We start from the raw sequence: 18,864 nt of genomic DNA, 5'->3' as shown, positions 1-18,864 counted from the left end.
GTTACATAAATCATCCTATTATGCGCATGTACTAACACAAGCCAGCTTCCTCGCCCCCTCTCCTGATTGGTGCTTTATCCACTGCGTACTCCAGTGTTATGCACCTGGTCAGCGCTTAATCTGTGTGTCTCCTGACCGGAAGTGTGGGGGGGTGGGATCCACTTCAGCCGCTCTAAATCCGGGGGCGGTTTTCCAACCCTCTTAGTGCCTGAGAAGTGTAACATTCCTACATCCCCTCCTTTTCTGTTTTGTCGACCCGTGCCTGGTCCGCATGTTTCATGATTCTATGTGCATACATGACGGCCTGGAATGTAGGCAGGGGTTTGCACCGACAGGGTGTAAAACACATCCTAATTATATTAGGGATACACGAGCAAAGCAACAAAAACCAATCAAGCAGGCGATAACAATCAAAGCATATTGCAAAACAGTTCGAACCCATCCCATGGATGGCAGCCAAAAAAATATACTCAGCCCAACTAAAACGGCTGACATTGGCATTACAATCTGATCTCATGGGGATTAAGCTTCGCCGGCATCGGGTGCGGGTCTCATTAATTAGGGAGCCAATCAACATTGACCTTGTGGGGAGTATCAATGTGAGTCTGCTTAGGCAACATTGAGCTTCTGAAATATTGGCCGGAATATAATTAAAGGTCCTCTGACCACACGTAAAAAACCAACCCTCTGGTAACATGATGTGCCTGTAATTGCTGGACACATTTTGAAAGCGCATACAATTCCATTTTGGGGTACCCACCCGCAAACATCCTTTTGGGGGCCTGTGACGTGTGCAATTAACCATCCGTGCACAGGTCAAATTGGCGTAATTGGCTACCCGTGGGGTAAAGAGAAACAAGGCACTTGCAGGTTTCACATAAGTGGCTTGGCCCCATAGGCTCATTAAAAAATATTGAACCTCGGTGGCATTTATAAAATTAAACATCCCCGTTGCATGTGCAGCACTGCCCGGCGCCTTACATACTGGGACCAGGCAGGTGCCCAACAGGCCATGCATCTTAGGGGCCTGCTGTAAACAAAAGGAGGATTGATTGGCAAGGATTGCAAGTCGAGCCCATATATTATAACGCATGCAGCTATGCAATTCGGGTTCGGCCCTAGCCTGTAACACACAAAAACAACACAACAATATGGTAAAAAAATTAGCAATCAAACAAGCAAAGATAGCAACAGTAAAATTCTCGGGGGTAGGCTTGGCCTTGTTATTCTCCAGCGTTTGCTGAGCCTGCTGTGCCAGTCGTTTTACCTGCCCCCGGGTAACCTTTGGTGCCGTCTTTGTGGCTTGGCACGCTGGAAAGGTCTCGGTTAGGGTCAGATTGAAGTTGGATATCGGGTTCTTGAGGCTTTGATGCCACGTCATTGTGCCACGGTCGCACATTTTTGGCAGGGACCCACAACGGACCTGTGGGAGTAAGCACAGCGGCATGCCCCCGTCCCCAGATTCTCAATGGAACGGGGCCATACCAATTAGGGTCTGGGCTCTGCCTATGTTTGACAGATGGGCATGGGAGCGGGGTTTCCGTCTTAAATGTCATTCAGTGGCTGTAAAATTCTGAAAGATATTTAAAATATTTAGGGTAAACAATACTATCGCTAATTGATTTTGCTTGGCTCCCATGGTTGGCCGATCATCCCCCACTGTTTTATTTTGCTTTTTCAGGTACTCTGTAAGTGTACAATTGGTCCATTCCACAATGGCTTGACCAGTGGAATTGTACGGAATACCTAAGACGTGGTTAATTTGCCACTGCGTGCAAAAATCCGCAAATCTATGAAAAATGTAGGCAGGGCCATTATCGGTGTTTATCTGTCGGGGGCGGCCCATAACGGCCACCGCAGCAAGAACATGATTAATCACGTGTTTGGCCTGTTCGCCCCGTTGGGGGGTGGCCCAAATGTAATGAGAATAAATATCAATGGTAACATGTAAATATTTCCAAGGAGAAAAAGGGGGATAAAGCGTGACATCCATTTGCCAAATTTGATTGGATTAAAGACCGCGGGGATTAACACCCAATTCGGGGTAATGATGAAAACTTGCACAATGATTACGGGTTTAAACAATACATTGGGCCTGAATTAAAGGGATCATTAAATGCTTCACTAAAAAATTTAGCGTTTTAATAAAAAAAATGCATGACTATCAATGGGATCCGAAAAGAACAGAATGAGTTAACTGAAAAAGTTAAAGAAAAAAAACTCTGGCCAGTCAAGGACACCGCTTGCGACTGAAACCTGGCGGACAGCCAAGAGAAAGGGGGGCTTGGCTGGGCCCAAAAGCTATGAGAGCTGCAAAACTCGGCCAGGCACTAACGGAATGTGTTAGCCAAAAAGGAAAGGATCACCATGTGGGCCCAGGAGTCCCCTTGGTGCAACTGTTTTGGCATAAGAGCCCAATTTTAAACATAAATACTTCCCATATAATCACTATCCATTACCCCGGGGACTATCTGAATGCCATATTTCCCGGCATGGGAACGAGGGAGGATTAGCCCCATCGTGCCCGGGGGCAGGGGTCCAAAAAATTAAATAAAAACCACCACCACCTCCCCGGGGAAAATAAGCTCCCTATCTTTAAAACAAGAAAAAATCATTAAAAAAACAATCTTTAAAACCTATTATCATAAGCTAATAATCATATGGAATAAAACTGGGATTTGGGGTTCCACACTGCAGGGGTTCCATGGGTTAAATGCAGGCGTTAATCGCTCTAAAATCATGGAGCATTCGCCATTTACCAAATTTTTACTTGATAACAAAAACCGGCGAATTCCAGGGGCTAGTGGATTCTTCCACATGGCCCGCCTGGTATTGTTCCTCACATAAGTGATACAATGCAAAAAGCTTCTCCTGGGGCAGTGGCCACTATTCCACCCACACAGGGGTACTGGTTAGCCATACAAGGGGAAGGGCAGTAAACTCAATCATGAATGGTAAAATGTAAACAAAATGAATTAACTGAAAAAGGCTAAAAATAAAACACTGGCCTCAGTCAAAAACACCACTAGCTACTAAAACTTGGCGAACAGCCAAGAGAAAGGGGGGCCTAACTACACCCAAGCAAAAGCGGCAAAACTTGGCCAGGCACTAACAGCACTGGCCTCAGTCATAAATAGTAAGATGTGATCCAGATTTGCTTAACAAGTCTCTTCCCCATAGGGATACAGCAATATCCATGATATAGGGTTTAAGGAGAATCTCCTTTCCCCCTTCTCGCGGAGTCATAGCAATCCATCGGGTGCTTTGTTGAGCAGCCTGCAATCCGCCCACTCCCCAAATGGCTGGCACTTCATACTTGTCCCAGGTGGACGGCCGCTGCCAAGCGGAGATGACTGTAACGTCAGCTCCAGTATCTACCAGTCCCTCAAGGGGGATACCGATAAGCGAGTTTCCTCATTAATTCCCACTGGGCATCAGGATTATCTGCCTGCTCTCGTATAGCGGCGAACTGTCCTGCTCCATACAATTGCTCGGGAGTATAGGCCTCCCCCAATGCCTGCCTCTGTTGTAATGCTTCCTGTTGAAATTCACTATCCCAAATAACATACTGCGTGGGGCTTAAAAGCATCCTACAAGGATCCTTCCAATCTTGGGGGAGCATGCTATACCCATTTGCAATCCCTTCTAACATGCCTCGGGTAAAGGTGGATTCCAATCCAGACTCAGTAACCGCTCGTCTCGCCTCTCGGAGAACAGAATAGGGGAGGGCTGTGATCTCCCCTTCAGCCACCCCCTCTGCGTTGCCAGGGCGATGTGTCACTGGGAACACAGCCAATAACTCCCTTATCTCTTCGGAGCTCTATCCTCCCTCCTCCTTCTCCCTCTGTAACATTGCCTGAAAGGGGGACAGCCGGGAAGTCGGCTGTGAAAAGCCATCCGTACCCGGACATGCATCATGGCATTCGGGTACCGCCTCAGGCGGCTTAGGGGGCAAGATCCGAGGGTAAGGAGGGGGGGCCGAAGGCGCGGGGGCGAGAAGGATAGCCCTGGATGACGCTCCAACCCTGATTGTTTCCAGAGCCTCTGTACATCGCTGCCAAAGCAGGAGCCACTGCACCGCGGCTCTAGGCTCCGCGTGCAGTGTCGCCCCTATCTTTATCCAATCATCTACTGACAGTGACCCGTGATCCGGGTACCAAGGACATTGGCGATTGATTTCAATTAGTAGCTTTTCTAACTGACCCAGGGAAACTGGCCTGCCAGTCTGTCGTATGATATCCTGCAGCTCTTTCGCATGAACCTTCTGCTGAGCTGACAATTTCCCCCCCATACTCACGAAACGGGGCTATTCAGCGAGGGTCGATGCATCGAAGGCTATTCCAGCCGGTGAGCAGGGGGAATCACGTCGGGGTCACCAGATGTAGCAATGAATGAAGCCAAGTCAGTCAGTCTGTTCCGGTGGAGTGCCCCGAACGGGGCTTTCCACGTCTATTTATTATAATTGGTTACATAAATCATCCTATTATGCGCATGTACTAACACAAGCCAGCTTCCTCGCCCCCTCTCCTGATTGGTGCTTTATCCACTGCGTACTCCAGTGTTATGCACCTGGTCAGCGCTTAATCTGTGTGTCTCCTGACCGGAAGTGTGGGGGGGTAGGAACCACTTCAGCCGCTCTAAATCTGGGGGCGGTTTTCCAACCCTCTTAGTGCCTGAGAAGTGTAACATTCCTACACATGACAGTACTCCAGTCATGTGAGTTATCCCACCAAGTCTCTGTTATTCCAATCACATCGTAGTTCCTTGACTGTGCCAAGACTTCCAGTTCTCCCTGCTTGTTTCCCAGGCTTCTTGCATTTGTGTATAGGCACTTAAGATAACTCGCTGATTGTCCCACTTACTCAGTCTGAGACAGGAGTCCTCCCCTCTTGCACTCTCCTGCTCGTGCTTCCTCCCGGTATCCCATTTCCCCACTTACCTCAGGGCTTTGGTCTCCTTCCACGGGTGAACCTAGTTTAAAGCCCTCCTCACTAGGTTAGCCAGCCTGCTTGTGAAGATGCTCTTCCCTCTCTTTGTTAGGTGAAGCCCATCTCTGCCTAGCACTACTCCTTCTTGGAACACCATCCCATGGTCAAAGAATCCAAAGCCTTCTCTCCGACACCACCTGTGTAGCCGTTTGTTGACTTCCAGAATTCAACGGTCTCTACCCAGGCTTTTTCCCTGCACAGGGTGGATGGACGAGAACACCACTTGCACCTCAAACTCCTTTATCCTTCTTCCCAGAGCCACGTAGTCTGCAGTGATACGCTCAAGGTCATTCTTGGCAGTATCATTGGTGCCCACGTGGAGAAGCAGGAAGGAGTAGCAATCCGAGGGCTCGGCAGTCTCTCCGTCACATCGTGAATCCTAGCTCCTGGCAAGCAGCACACTTATTGGTTTTCCCGGTCGGGGCAACAGATAGATGACTCAGTCACCCTGAGGCAGGGGTGAAAGTAACTTAAAGGACTTACCGGTACTCCAGAGACCTGCGGAGGAGGAGGGGCCTCAACTGGAAGAGGTGTGGCCTCTATCGGAAGAAGTGGGGCCTTTAAATCCTGGGGCTTTTAAATCAGGATTTAAAGGGCTCAGGGATTCGACTGAAGCTAGGAGCCAGGCCCTTTAAATTAACCCCGGAACTACCAGCTGCAGAGGCGGCTGGGAGCCCTGGGGTTTGGGCAGGGGTGAAAGTAATTTACATTTCTTACCCATATGGTCCAATCGCAAGCAACCCACCCACCTCTCCTATGTACTTCATGGATCCCTCCCATTGCATGACATAGATAGAGAAAATAAAGCTACTATTACGACTACCAGTACTGTCTGTAATAAAACTTTACTATTGGAATGAAGCCTGAAAAAGTGAAAACTCACTGGGTTTTTTTTTTTTTTTTTTGAGATATACCAATCTCCTAGAACTGGAAGGGACCTTGAAAGGTCATCAAGTCCAGCCCCCTGCCCTCACTAGCAGGACCAATTTTTGCTCCAGATCCCTATGTGGCCTCCTCAAGGATTGAACTCATAATCCTGGGTTTAGCAGGCCAATGCTCAAACCACTGAGCTATCCCTCTTCCTTCTTCTGCCTCCTCCTCCTCCAGCCAGGCTGCCGATGCTAGGCTCTGTGCTTTCTCCCTGCCTGGCACTCAGCAGCTGCTGCAGAAGCTTCCCTCTAGCTTGCAGCAGGGAGACTGCCTCCTGCATAAGAACAGTTTAAACTCAGTTGTTCCCTGATGATTCAGCCCCCAGGGTTAAGAGAGGTTTTTGGTATCTTTGTTAATTTCACACCCAGTTGTTGCGGGGTGGGGGAAGCTGTGTGTGACCATGGCAGGGGCAGTTCTTTTCTGCCCCCTGGATGAGGGGATGTCCAATACTACTAAAATACAATAGTAGGGGCTGGTTGCTGGGGTCGGGGCAGTTGGCGGCAGGCTGCAGCTGCATTGTTTGTGACACACACATTCATACACATACATACTGTATGTATGTGTATGTGTATGAATGTGTGGAACCCAGAAAGGCGCACTGGGGAATTCTTTCCTGTGGGCTACCTTCAAACCCTTTCACCACCCCATCCGGGGAATTGCTGAGAAAGAAAACAAAGGAAATTAGCTGTTGCCACCAGCTAATTAAACAACACATGCACAAACCTCTTAGGACACCAAAAATCCAATCCTGTTTTTTAAAAAGGTAAATTTTATTAAAAACAAAAAGAAAGAAAATATATCTGGAACTTAGGCTTTTGCTAGATTTAAAAAACCCACTTACAAAAATTAAACATCAAGAATAACCTTCTTGAGGTCTAGCTTAAAGGTTACAAGCAAAACAAAAAGCATTTGGGGTTAGCACACAGATGTCCACAAGCCAATAAGAAAAATACAGAAATAAATCTAATTGCGTCTTTCTAGACATTCCGGATCTACTTACATATCTGGGTTGTTAAATAAGAAGTTCTGGATATGATCTGATGATTTTCATATCTGGCCTTCAGCTTCTCACAGCATAACTGCACTCTGTTCCTCTTTTTCCTGGAGAACAACAACAGCACATAAAGGGAAAGCTTTCTTCCCAATTTTAAAAAGTTTTAGCCTTCCCATTGGCTCTTTTGGTCAGGTGCCCACTCCCTTTAACCTATGGGCTTTTTTAACCCTTTATAGGTAAAGCAAGTAGAGCATAGCTACTAACAGGGATTTTGTAGCTAACTGGCTGGCTGGGTGTCAATAAAAGGGAGTTACTCGCCTTCATTTATCACACGCCCCCCCCAAATCACAGACTGTGCTGGCCAGCCTGGTTCAGATTGGGTCCATACTGGCTGGGATTTCTTCCTGGAGGTTTAAGAAACGGACTTAATAAGATACATGCACATCTAATTTTGCTACTAATTACATGAAGAGCTAAACAGTATTTTTCACATTTTAAGGACTACAATGACTTAGAATACAGAGACATTTTCACCTGGCTGATTCTGGGAAACCATCCCGGGAGAGTGCATCAGCCACTTTGTTAGAGGCTCCTGAAATGTGTTGTATCCCAAAATCAAAGTCTTGAAGAGCTAAACTTCACTGAAGAAGCTTTTTGTTAGTCTCTTTGGGTACGTCTACACTACGGGATTATTCCGAATTTATATAAACCGGTTTTGTAAAACAGATTGTATAAAGTCGATTGCACGCGGCCACACAACGCACAGTAATTCGGCGGTGTGCGTCCATGGTCCGAGGCTAGCGTCGATTTCCGGAGCGTTGCACTGTGGGTAGGTATCCCGAAGCTATCCCATAGTTCCTGCAGTCTCCCCCGCCCCTTGGAATTCTGGGTTGAGATCCCAGTGCCTGATGGGGCAAAAATCATTGTCACGGGTGGTTCTTGGTACAGCCTCACCCCTCCCTCCGTGAAAGCAGCAGACAACCGTTTCGTGCCTTTTTTCCTGGGTGAACTGTGCAGACGCCATAGCACAGCAAGCATGGACCCTGCTCAGCTCAATACCACAATCGTGGACGTTTTAAACACCTCGCGCATTCTCGTGCAGTCTATGGTGAACCAGGACCTGCAAAGCCAGGCAAGGAGGAGGCAGCTACGGCAGTGCGGCGATAAGACTGATGAGGACATGGACACAGAATTCTCTCAAACCGTGGGCCCCTGTGCTTTGGAGATCCTGATGGTAATGGGGCAGGTTCTAGCCATTGAAAGCCGATTTTGTGCCCGGGAAACAAGCACAGACTGGTGGGACCGCATTGTGTTGCAGGTGTGGGACGATTCGCAGTGGCTGCGAAACTTTCGCATGCGTAAGGGCACTTTCATGGAACTTTGTGACTTGCTATCCCCTGCCCTGAAACGCCATAATACCAAGATGAGAGCAGCCCTCACAGTGGAGAAGCAAGTGGCAATAGCCCTCTGGAAGCTTGCAACGCCAGACAGCTACCGGTCAGTCGGGAATCAATTTGGAGTTGGAAAATCTACTGTGGGGGCTGCTGTGATGCAAGTAGCCAAAGCAATCATTAAGCTGCTGCTACGAAAGGTTGTGACTCTGGGAAACATGCAGGCCATAGTGGATGGCTTTGCTGCAATGGGATTCCCTAACTGTGGGGGGGGGGCGATAGATGGAACCCATATCCCTATATTGGCACCGGAGCACCAGGGCACCCAGTACGTAAACCGCAAGGGGTACTTTTCCATGGTGCTGCAAGCACTGGTAGATCACAAGGGATGTTTCACCAACATCCACATGGGATGGCCAGGGAGGGTTCATGACGCTTGCGTCTTCAGAAGCACTACTCTGTTTAAACGGCTGCAGCAAGGGATTTACTTCTCAGACCAGAAAATAACAGTTGGGGATGTTGAAATGCCTGTAGTTATCCTGGGGGACCCAGCCTATCCCTTGATGCCATGGCTCATGAAGCCATACACAGGCAGCCTGGACAGTGGTCAGGAGCTGTTCAACTACAGGCTGAGCAAGTGCAGAATGGTGGTAGAATGTGCCTTTGGCCGTTTAAAGGCGCGCTGGCGCACATTACTGACTCGCTCAGACCTCAGCCAAACCAATGTCCCCTATGTTATTGCTGCTTGCTGTGTTCTCCACAATCTCTGTGAGAGTAAGGGGGAGACCTTTATGGCAGGGTGGGAGGCTGAGGCAAATCACCTGGCCGCTGATTACGTGCAGCCAGACACCAGGGAGATTAGAAGAGCACACCAGGAAGTGGTGCGCATCAGAGAAGCTTTGAAAATGAGCTTCATCACTGGCCAGGGTAGGGTGTGACTGCTGTGTTTGTTGATGAACACCCACCCCCCTTGATTGACTCATTCCCTGTAAGCAACCCACCCTCCCGCTTCGATTACAGCTTGCTTATGGAAATAAAGACATTATAGTTTAAAAATCATGTATTCTTTATTAATTCATTATAAAAAGAGGGAGAGAACTGAGAAGGTAGCCCGGGTGTGGTTTGGGAGGAGGATAGGAGGGATGGAAAAGCCCACTAAAAAAATTTCACAGTAATGACAGCCTTCTGGTTGGGCTGTCCACGGGGGTGGAGTGGGTGGTTGCATGGAGCCTCCCCCTACGCGTTCTTACACGTCTGGGTGAGGAGGATGTGGAACATGGTGAGGGGTGAGGGTGGTTATACAGGGGCTGCAGCGGCACTCTGTGATCCTGCTGCCATTCCTGAATCTCCACCAGACGCCGGAGCATGTCAGTTTGATCACGCAGCAGCCCCAGAGTTGCATACCGCCACCGCTGATCTTTCTGCCGCCACCTCTGATCTTCCTGCCGATCTGCCTGCTGCCATCTCTCATCTCGGGTGTCCCTCCTGTCCTCACGTTCACTGGCATCTTTCCTGTAATTTGATACCACCTCCTTCCACTCATTCAGATGAGCTCTTTCCTTGCGGGTTACTTCCATTATATCCAAGAACATCTCATCTCGCGTCTTCTTTTTCCTCCGCCTTATCTGAGCTAGCCTTTGGGATGGAGTAGGGAGGCTTGAAAAATTTGCAGCTGCATGAGGGAGATAAATATTTAAAAAGATACATTTTACAGAACAATGGTTATACTCTTTCACAGTGAACAGCACTATTCACCTTCCATAGCACATGTGATTTCACTACAAGGTCGCATTTTTCATCTTAATATTGAGTGCCTGCGGCTCTGGTGTTACAGATCTCACAGACACAGGTCCGGGCATCAGAATTCAGCTTGCATGCGGCCATGGTAAGCCACTGTCTTTCGGCTTCAGCAGTGCTTTACCCCTCCCCCCACTGCATGGCTGGTACCATGAAAGCTCATTGCTAATCACCCCCCTTCCCGTCCCCCAACAAACACGAAAAAGCTCATCGGTATTTCACTCCTCCCCTCCCCCCGCGTGGCTAGGTGCAGGAAAGGAATTTTTTTTAAGCTGCAGTCCACGAACCCAGTAGGAAAATGGCCATCTCTGTCCCCTTAATTAAATTCCTGATTTTCAACCAGGTTCCCCTGAACGATATCTCTCTGCTGAGGATAACACAGCGAGATGAAGAACGGATGTTTCTTGAATGCCAACAATCACCGGGACCATACGCAGCTATGCTTTGCCATGCAATGATACCCGATTACTTGCTACATGCATGGCGTGGTAAAGTGTCCTACCATGGTGGACGGAACAAGGCTGCCTTGCCCAGAAACCTTCTGCAAAGTTTGGAGTACCTCCAGGAGCGCTTCATGGAGATGTCCCTGGAGGATTTCCGCTCAATCCCCAGACATGTTAACAAACTTTTCTAAGTAACTTTACTGGCTGCGAATGCATCCCAAGTCCTCAGGGCAAATCAATCATTAAAAAACGCTTGCTTAAAAAACAATGTTTGATATTTACAAAGGTACACTCACCAGAGGTCCCTTCCATGGCTTCATTGTCTGGGATAGTTGCTTGGGAGGGCTGGGAGGGTAATTCCGTCTGGGTCAGAAAAAGCTCCTGGCTGTTGGGGCTAACGGAGTGCAGTGTGCTCTCTGCAAGGTCGTCCTCGTCACCTTCCTCATCGTAATCTTCCCCGTCCGCATAATCCTCAGCCATGGCTGAGATTACAACCTCCACCTCGGAATCCATGGACAGGGGTGGGGTAGTTGTGGTGCAGCCCCCTAAAATTGCATAAAGCTCAGCGTAGAAGCGGCATGTTTTTGTCCCTGCACCGGACCTTCCGTTTGCTTCTTTTGTTTTCTGGTAGGCTTGTCTGAGCTCCTTAACTTTCACTCTGCACTGCACTGAGTCCCTGCTGTCGCCTTTTTCCATCATAGCCTTGGAAATTCTTTCAAATACTTTTTCATTTCGTCTTTTGGAACGCAGTTCTGTTAGCACTGAATCCTCTCCCCATATAGCGATCAGATCCAGTACCTCCCGTATAGTCCACGCTGGAGCTCTTTTTCGATTCTCAGGAGACTGCATTGTTACCTGTGCAGATGAGCTGTGCGTGGTCACCTGTGCTGATGAGCTCTCCACACTGGGCAAGTAGGAAATGAATTTCAAAAGTTCGCGGGGCTTTTCCTGTGTACCTGGCCAGTGCATCCAAGTTCAGAATGCTGTCCAGAGCGGTCACAGTGGTGCACTGTGGGATACCGCCCGGAGGCCAATACCATCGATTTGCAGTCACACTAACCCTAATCCGATATGGTAATACCGATATTAGCACTACTCCTCTCGTCGGGGAGGAGTACAGAAACCGGTTTAAAGAGCCCTTTATATCGATATAAAGGGCCTCGTGGTGTGGACGGGTGCGGCGTTAAATCGGTTTAACACTGCTAAAATCAGTTTAAAAGCCTAGTGTAGACCAAGCCTTTGACTGTGCGAAGCCACTTCAGTGCAGCATGGTCAGTCTGCAGGTGGAAACACTGTCCCCAAACGTATGGGCGTAGCTTCTCCAGAGCATATGCAATGGCGTAACATTCCACTTCTGAGACTGACCAGTGGCTTTCCCTCTCAGAAAGTTTTTTGCTGAGACACAGGACAGGATGGAATTGTTGATCTGGTCCTTCCTGCATTAAAACTGCTCCTACATCATGCTCTGACTCATTTGTGGTTACAATGAACAGTTGGTCTACGTCCGGGGCCCTTAGTACAGGGTCAGACGCCTTAAGCTGGTTAAAGGCTTTTTGACACTTCTCAGTCCACTGAACTGCATTTGGCTGTTTTTTCCTGGTCAGGTCTGTCAGTGGGGTGGCAATTTGGCTGTAGTGTGGTACAAATCGTCGGTAATACCCGGCCAAGCCCAAGGATTGGATCTGCTTCTTTGACTTAGAGACAGGCCAATTTTGGATAGCATTTACTTTAGCCTGTAGGGGGTTGATAGTTCCTTGACCCACCTGGTGTCCAAGGTATGTTACCCTGTTTAGGCCTATTTGACACTTTTTTGCCTTAATGGTTAATCCTGCCTCCCTTATGCACTGGAAGACAGCTTGGAGGTGTTCCAAGTGTTTTGCCCAGGAATCTGAGAATATGGCCACATTGTTAAGGTAGACTACTGTAAATTCTCCAAATCCAGCCAGAAGGTTATCTACCAGTCTCTGGAAGGTGGCGGGTAGCATTTCACAGTCCAAAAGGGAGCACATTAAATTCATACAGCCCTACGTGGGTGATGAAGGTTGACCTTTCCTTGGCGGGGTCATCTAGCGGCATTTGCCAGTACCCCTTTGTTAAAGTCTAAAGTGGAGGAGAACTGGGCACATCCCAGTTTCTCCAATAGCTCATCTCTGCGTGGCATTGGATAGTTTTCTGGGTGAGTTACAGCATTTAGTTTACAATAGTCCAGACAAAAGCAGATGTCCCCACCTGGTTTGGGAACCAGAACCACTGGAGAGGCCAAGGCACTCTCAGAGGGGGGGATTACACCCATCTGTAACATGTCCTTGATCTCCCTTTCTTGGTTTGAGGAGCCATCCGGTAGGGTTGGGCTTTAACTGAGAAAGCATCACCTGTGTCAATGGAGTGGTATGCCAGTTCTGTCCATCCTGGGGTGGCTGAAAACACTGGCCTGAAGCTGGTGCACAGCTCCTGGATTTGCTGTCGCTGCTTACGCCCAAGGGTCATGGAAAGGTTCACCTCTTCCATGCCACCGTTGCTTTTTCCGTCATAGTAGAGACACCAAAGGGAGGGAGAGGAGATGGGTCCAGTGGGAAAGGACAGTTGAAATGGGCCATCTGGGAGAAGCTGAGTGAGGGCTTCAGCTGGCCTGAACTATCAGCTCCGACCCCAGAAGGAGGGTGGTGGCACTCCTGACCTCAGGAGGGGAAACCTATGGGAATTAGCACATGCAGGCCCCAAAAGGAGGCCAGTGGGATCCCCTGAATCAAGGGGAACAAGAGCAGGACTTGGCAGGTGAAGGAGAAGTCTGATTTGCTACAAGAGATGTGATAAATGAGGCCCCACATAGGGGAAATTTTAGTTTAAAGTACGCTGGCCTGGGAATGAGTTCTTATGGGATCTGAGGGAGTGGAGGGCTGTGCGCCTGCAGGGCTATGCTGGGCCCAGGGCAGGTGAGATGGCTGTCTGTCACAGGCATGGCATAAAAGCCTGCCCTCGTGCATCATGGCACATTCTTTCTGTGGGACTGCAGGCAAGTCACTTATCCTGTGTGCCACCACCTGTGAAGTGGGAGAGTGAATGCGACTGAATCTCCTCAGAGAGCTGACACCACATTCATTAATGTTTGGAAAGCCTGGTGCTCCCTTGGCAAGGAAGGAAATTATTAATCATTGGCTTAGTTTAGTTTTTTCTTCTCTATCTGGCTAACCTTAGAGGGAGACTAGCCTGGGCACAGCTTGTCTTTCCCCTTTCCTCACCACTGCTATGTGTCTGGTGGAGGGAATTTTGGTCTGATTTTGGTACTGGGCTTTCACTCTCATCAGCAGCCTGCTGCCAGGACAGGAAAGGGACCAAAGTGAGGACAACTGAGTGCAGCTGGGTTGATAGAGAAACGTCTTCCTCTGCTGGCCAAGGCCAAACAGCTGTTGTCTGGGGAACCTCAGAAGGCACACAAGTAAGACCAGGCAAGAGGTAAATGTGGGGGGACATTCAGGCTGGCACAGGCAGTGCTTGCATGCACCCCAGCTGCCCCTTGGGAAGACAGTTCATAGCCTTCATGAAACTGCGGCTTGTGGAGGAGGAAAGTCATTAGCATGCCTGTGGCTACAGAGCTAAATGTGTTTAACCGGCACAGCCTTGCTGGCTTACAGAGAATGAAAACTCCAGCAGCACTATGGCAAGCTACCTGTAGGCTTGAACTCTGTGGTGGGCTAAGCATGAGTCACTCCTCCTGAAGATGGTGGCTCAAAGGGTTCCAAGAATTTGCCCTGGACATTGTCTGACCCTGACTGGGGAAGACTTGTCACCCCTGTTGCCCATGAGTTAGTTGCCCTGGGGCATGAGTCCTTGAGTGTTTGGAAGGGAATGTATGTGTCTATCGAAGTAGACAGGTACTGCTCAGACAGCCCCATGTGACTGTGAGCATGCTTGGAGTCAGGGCTAGGGGGATGGAAAGAAGGAGGAGGCAAAAAATACTGCCCTCTTATAGGACAGGAGGGTGGAGGAGGGGCACCTTCCCAGCTGTGAGAGATTTCCTGCTTTGGAAGCATCTCCCAGGAGAAGCCCAGGCATGGCCTCCTCAGGCATGCTAAGGGGCTTCCATTCATTGAGCCATCACACCTGGAGCTGCAGAAGCAAATAAGAGCAAGACAGTAGCTCAACTCCACCCTACTAGCAGATCTTGCTGCAGGGCAGTGCCATTTTGTGTCCGCTCTGCAGGCAGCAAGGTTCATGAACGATTGGTTCAGGGGAGGTCACTGCATGGGCAGGAGGACTGTGCTTTGTCGCATGGCAAAGCATGATGTGTCTGTAGTATAGTCTCCATATATATTCACTGGCCTGGCACAAGGAACCCGCTCCCTCCAGCCCTACTTCCTGAAATGCAGGGTCAGTAACACCAATGAAATAGCATTCTCTAGCCTCACGGGTGGCTTGTGCTCTCCTGGCCTGTTCTCCCTCCTCTTCCTTTTCCCATTTCTTCCTTTTGTCTCTTTATTTCTTGCCATCTCTTTTATCTTCTAATTCCTCCTTTTCCTTCCTTCTTGTTGGTGCCTTTTCTCCCTATTTTGCCATTCTCGCCCCCCTTCTCTTCCCAAGCTGTTTCTCTTTCCCTTTTAGATCCTGCCTCTGCCCTTTCCCTGGCTTCCCTATCCATCACTCCCTCGCTGACTCCCCTGACAAACCCTCTCTCCTCCCAGCTTCCCCCTCTCTCCCACTGGCCCTTATAGCCTCTCTAAAACTGGCTTGGTCCATAGCTATTACCTTTTCAGATAAGGAGAGGGACCCACTGTGTCTGCGAGGCCTCTGGTTATTTCCTTTTGTTGGGCTCCAGTCCCTTCCTTTCTCCCTTGGTCCTGCCCCCACATCCTCATGCTGGGAACCATCCCTCTGTGGTTTTCAGTAGGGCTGAAGGTAAGGGGACCCAGCTGCACTACACTCTCTGTCCTTGATCACAGCACCGCCTGTGGAGGAGGTAGAGGAGGATGAGCTGTTTCACCAGAGCCCTGAACAAGTACTTCTTCCTCCCTCAGTTTCCTCTCCTGTTCCTACCTGGTCTCTGCTCCTCTCCCTTGGTGCCCAATGGGAGGGTTGGAGGGTTGGGTGGAAGTGTAGGCTCCAGTAGGGTGAGGCAGAAAAGAGGGGCATTGTCCGATGTCTCCGCCACTGGCACCAACTGCTCCAGGCATTCACCACCATCTGTAATGTGGATAGCATCACTCACAGCTCTGTGGCAAGGGCTTGGCTCTGTGGTGCCGTGACCGAGTGAGCAGATGCCCCCATAAAACCAGCCACCTGACCTACTGCTGAGGTCATAGGCCCCTCAAGGAGGAGAAGGGACTTGATTGGCTGACTCACCCCTGATGTCACAGCCAGCAGGGAAGATGTCAGACAATCCTTCACATAAAGTGAATGTGTCATAGGGTGCAGGGCAGAGCATAGGCAGGGGTAGGAGTGGAGACGGAGCCTGACCTGGAGGAACTCAGAAGATGATGGTGTGATAGTGAATGGGGCACTGAGGATGGGGTAAGTGCTGACCTGACAGAAGTTGTGTCTCTAAGATCTCAAACATCATTTCAGATTTAGCTATGGTGCTACCGGACACTCACTGCTGTACCCTGTACTGCATGTTTGCACAGACTCCCAGAACTGGGGTGTGCCAGGGGAAGAGAATGTCCCAGCTTTTATTAATATACCTTATATTACAGCAGCAGTTAGAGGCTCCAGCTGAGATCAAGGCTCCATTAGGTGTTGTGCAAATTCAGAGGAAGACATGCACCCTGGCCTGAAGAACTTACTATCTAATGATCTTTAAGAACTCCTGGAGGATGGGGGAAGGTCCCATAGGAATGGAGATGGGTGAACATAGTACCTGTCTTTACAATGAGAAGGGTTTTTTTTAGAGGTTTTTAAGGTCAGGCTTGACAAAGCCCTGGCTGGGATGATTTAGTTGGGAATTGGTCCTGCTTTGAGCAGGGGGTTGGACTAGATGACCTCCTGAGGTCCCTTCCAACCCTGATATTCTATGATTCTATGATTCAAAGAAGACCCAGGGAATTAGACCCAGTCAACCTAACTTTGATACCTTGAAAGACACTGGAACAAATTATTACACAATCAGTCTGTAAGCACCTGGAGAATAATAGGTTTATAAGGAATAGCCAGCATGGATTCCTCAAGAACAAATCATGCCAAACCAACCTAATTTCCTTCTTTGACAGGGTTACTGGCTAGTTGTTAGGGGGAAGCAGTAGATGTGATACACCTTGATTTTTAGTAAGGCTTTTGACACACTCCCATGACATTCTCATAAGCAAACTATGGAAATATGGTCTGGATGAAATTATTGTAAGGTAGATGCACAGCTGGATGAAAGAGTAGTTATCAGTGGTTCATTGTCAAACTAGTGGAGTCCAGCAGGAGTCAGTCCTGGATCCAGTACTAGTCTATATTTTCATAAATGATTTGAATAATGGAGTGGAGAGTATGCTTATAAAATTTGCAGATGGCACCAAGGTGAAAGCATTTTGGAGGCTAGGATTATAATTCTTAGGAAGGAAAAATCAAATGCACAACTACAAAATGGGGATTATCTGGCTAGGTGGTAGCACTGCTGAAAAGGATCTGGGAGTTATAGTGGATCACAAATTGAATATGAGTCAACAATGTGATGCAGCTGTGAAAAAGGCTAATATCATTGTGGAAATAGAGCAAGAACTGACAGGGATTTCAATGCATGACAGTCTCTGTTAGCAAGAGTCAGGCTAGCTGTAACCTTAATAACATGAGATTTGTAGAAGCAAGGATTGTGTGAGACAAATGGGAAAGAACTCTGTGAGAAGTTGTTGCGACCTTGTGTCGATAAGGTGGAATGCAGACTAGCGTCTAAATAGAAGTGAGAAAAATAAGATATCTGTTGCTTATTATTGTATGTAGCAAAAAGTATAAACGCTTGCTGTAATTGTTTACCTGTAGAGAGACCTGCCTAGGATGGGGAAACCCTGTGTCCTAGGGCACTCCCTCCTCTATACAATTGTAAAGAGAAAATAAAGTATTTGATTTTGCTGCACCCAACCAAAAAGTGAGAACTGAGTTTTTCTCTGACATCATTCTGGGTGTATTAACATGAGGGTCACATGTCAGACAGAGGAGGTAACTGTCCCACTCTACTTGGCACTGGTGAGGGCCCCAGCTGGAGTATTGTGTCCAAATCTTTAGGAAAGATGTGGATAAATTGGAGAGAGTCCAGAGGAGAACAACAAAAATGATGATAGATTTTAAAAAACCTGACCTATGCAGAAAGATTTAAAAAACTGGGCATGTTCAGTCTTGAGAAAAGGGATGGGAACCTGAGAACAATCTTGAAATGTGGTAAGGGCTGGTATAAAGAGCACAGTGGATCAATTGCTCTCCATGTTCACTGAAGGCAGGACAAAAAGTGATGGGCTTAATCTGTAGCAAAGGAGATTAAGGTTAGATATTAGGAAAAGCTTTCTAATGCTCAGGGCAGTTAAGCTCTGGAACCTCCATAAGTGGAGGTTTTTAAAAACCAGTTGGGCAAAGACCTGTCAGGGATGGTGTAAGTTTAGTTGGTCCTGCCACAGTGCAGAGGGCTGGACTTAATGATTTTTCAAGGTAAGTGCTGGCCATACATTTCTGTGACTCTCAGGTCAGGATGTGAAACAGAGGCACCGAGTAGGGAGGTGACTTGCCCAAGGTCTCACACCCAGCCAGCAGTGCTGGGAATAGACCCCATGTCCCCTGCTGCCCAGTCCCATGCCCTCATCAGTAGAGCAGCCTGCCTGCCACAGGGCACAGCCTTGCTGTATACTGCTTTCTTGGATGGTGATATTTCCCTGAACTGTATAGATATTTGCAGAGATGAAGGCAATTTATTTAGTTGCCTTTAGAAAGCAGCAGATTGTACCAAAGGGCAGGAATTGCCCCAGAAAGAGCCCGCTAGAATCTGCTACAAAGGCTTTGTGCTCCCTCCTGCAGCACTTTGTACAGCAGAGGGAGGGCAAAAGATATTGCCCAAGTCACCCCATATGTGTATGCAGAGCCCTGACGGAGCCAGCCAGAGCCTGAGTCACCAGAGCGATCCAGCAAGGGCAGCACAGGTTAAAACTGTGAAAGTTATTTGCCAGGGACTGTGAATGGTGGGAGGAAATCAGTAATGGAGATGAGAACCCTTGCTGTCCCGACTCACTAGGGGTTGCAGTCTTCCCTTCGCCGCCCCCCATTGAGCCGGGGTCTGAGGCAGGCTGTGTGGCGCCGGCCCATCGGATGCCATGTTGAGGGTCCGCCCCTTGCCTGCCCGTCTCAGTGGGCCATGGGGCTGT

Source organism: Mauremys mutica, chromosome 8 (genome assembly GCF_020497125.1).
Source record: "Mauremys mutica isolate MM-2020 ecotype Southern chromosome 8, ASM2049712v1, whole genome shotgun sequence".
Lineage (NCBI taxonomy): Eukaryota > Metazoa > Chordata > Testudines > Geoemydidae > Mauremys > Mauremys mutica.
This window is presented reverse-complemented; position numbering follows the sequence as displayed.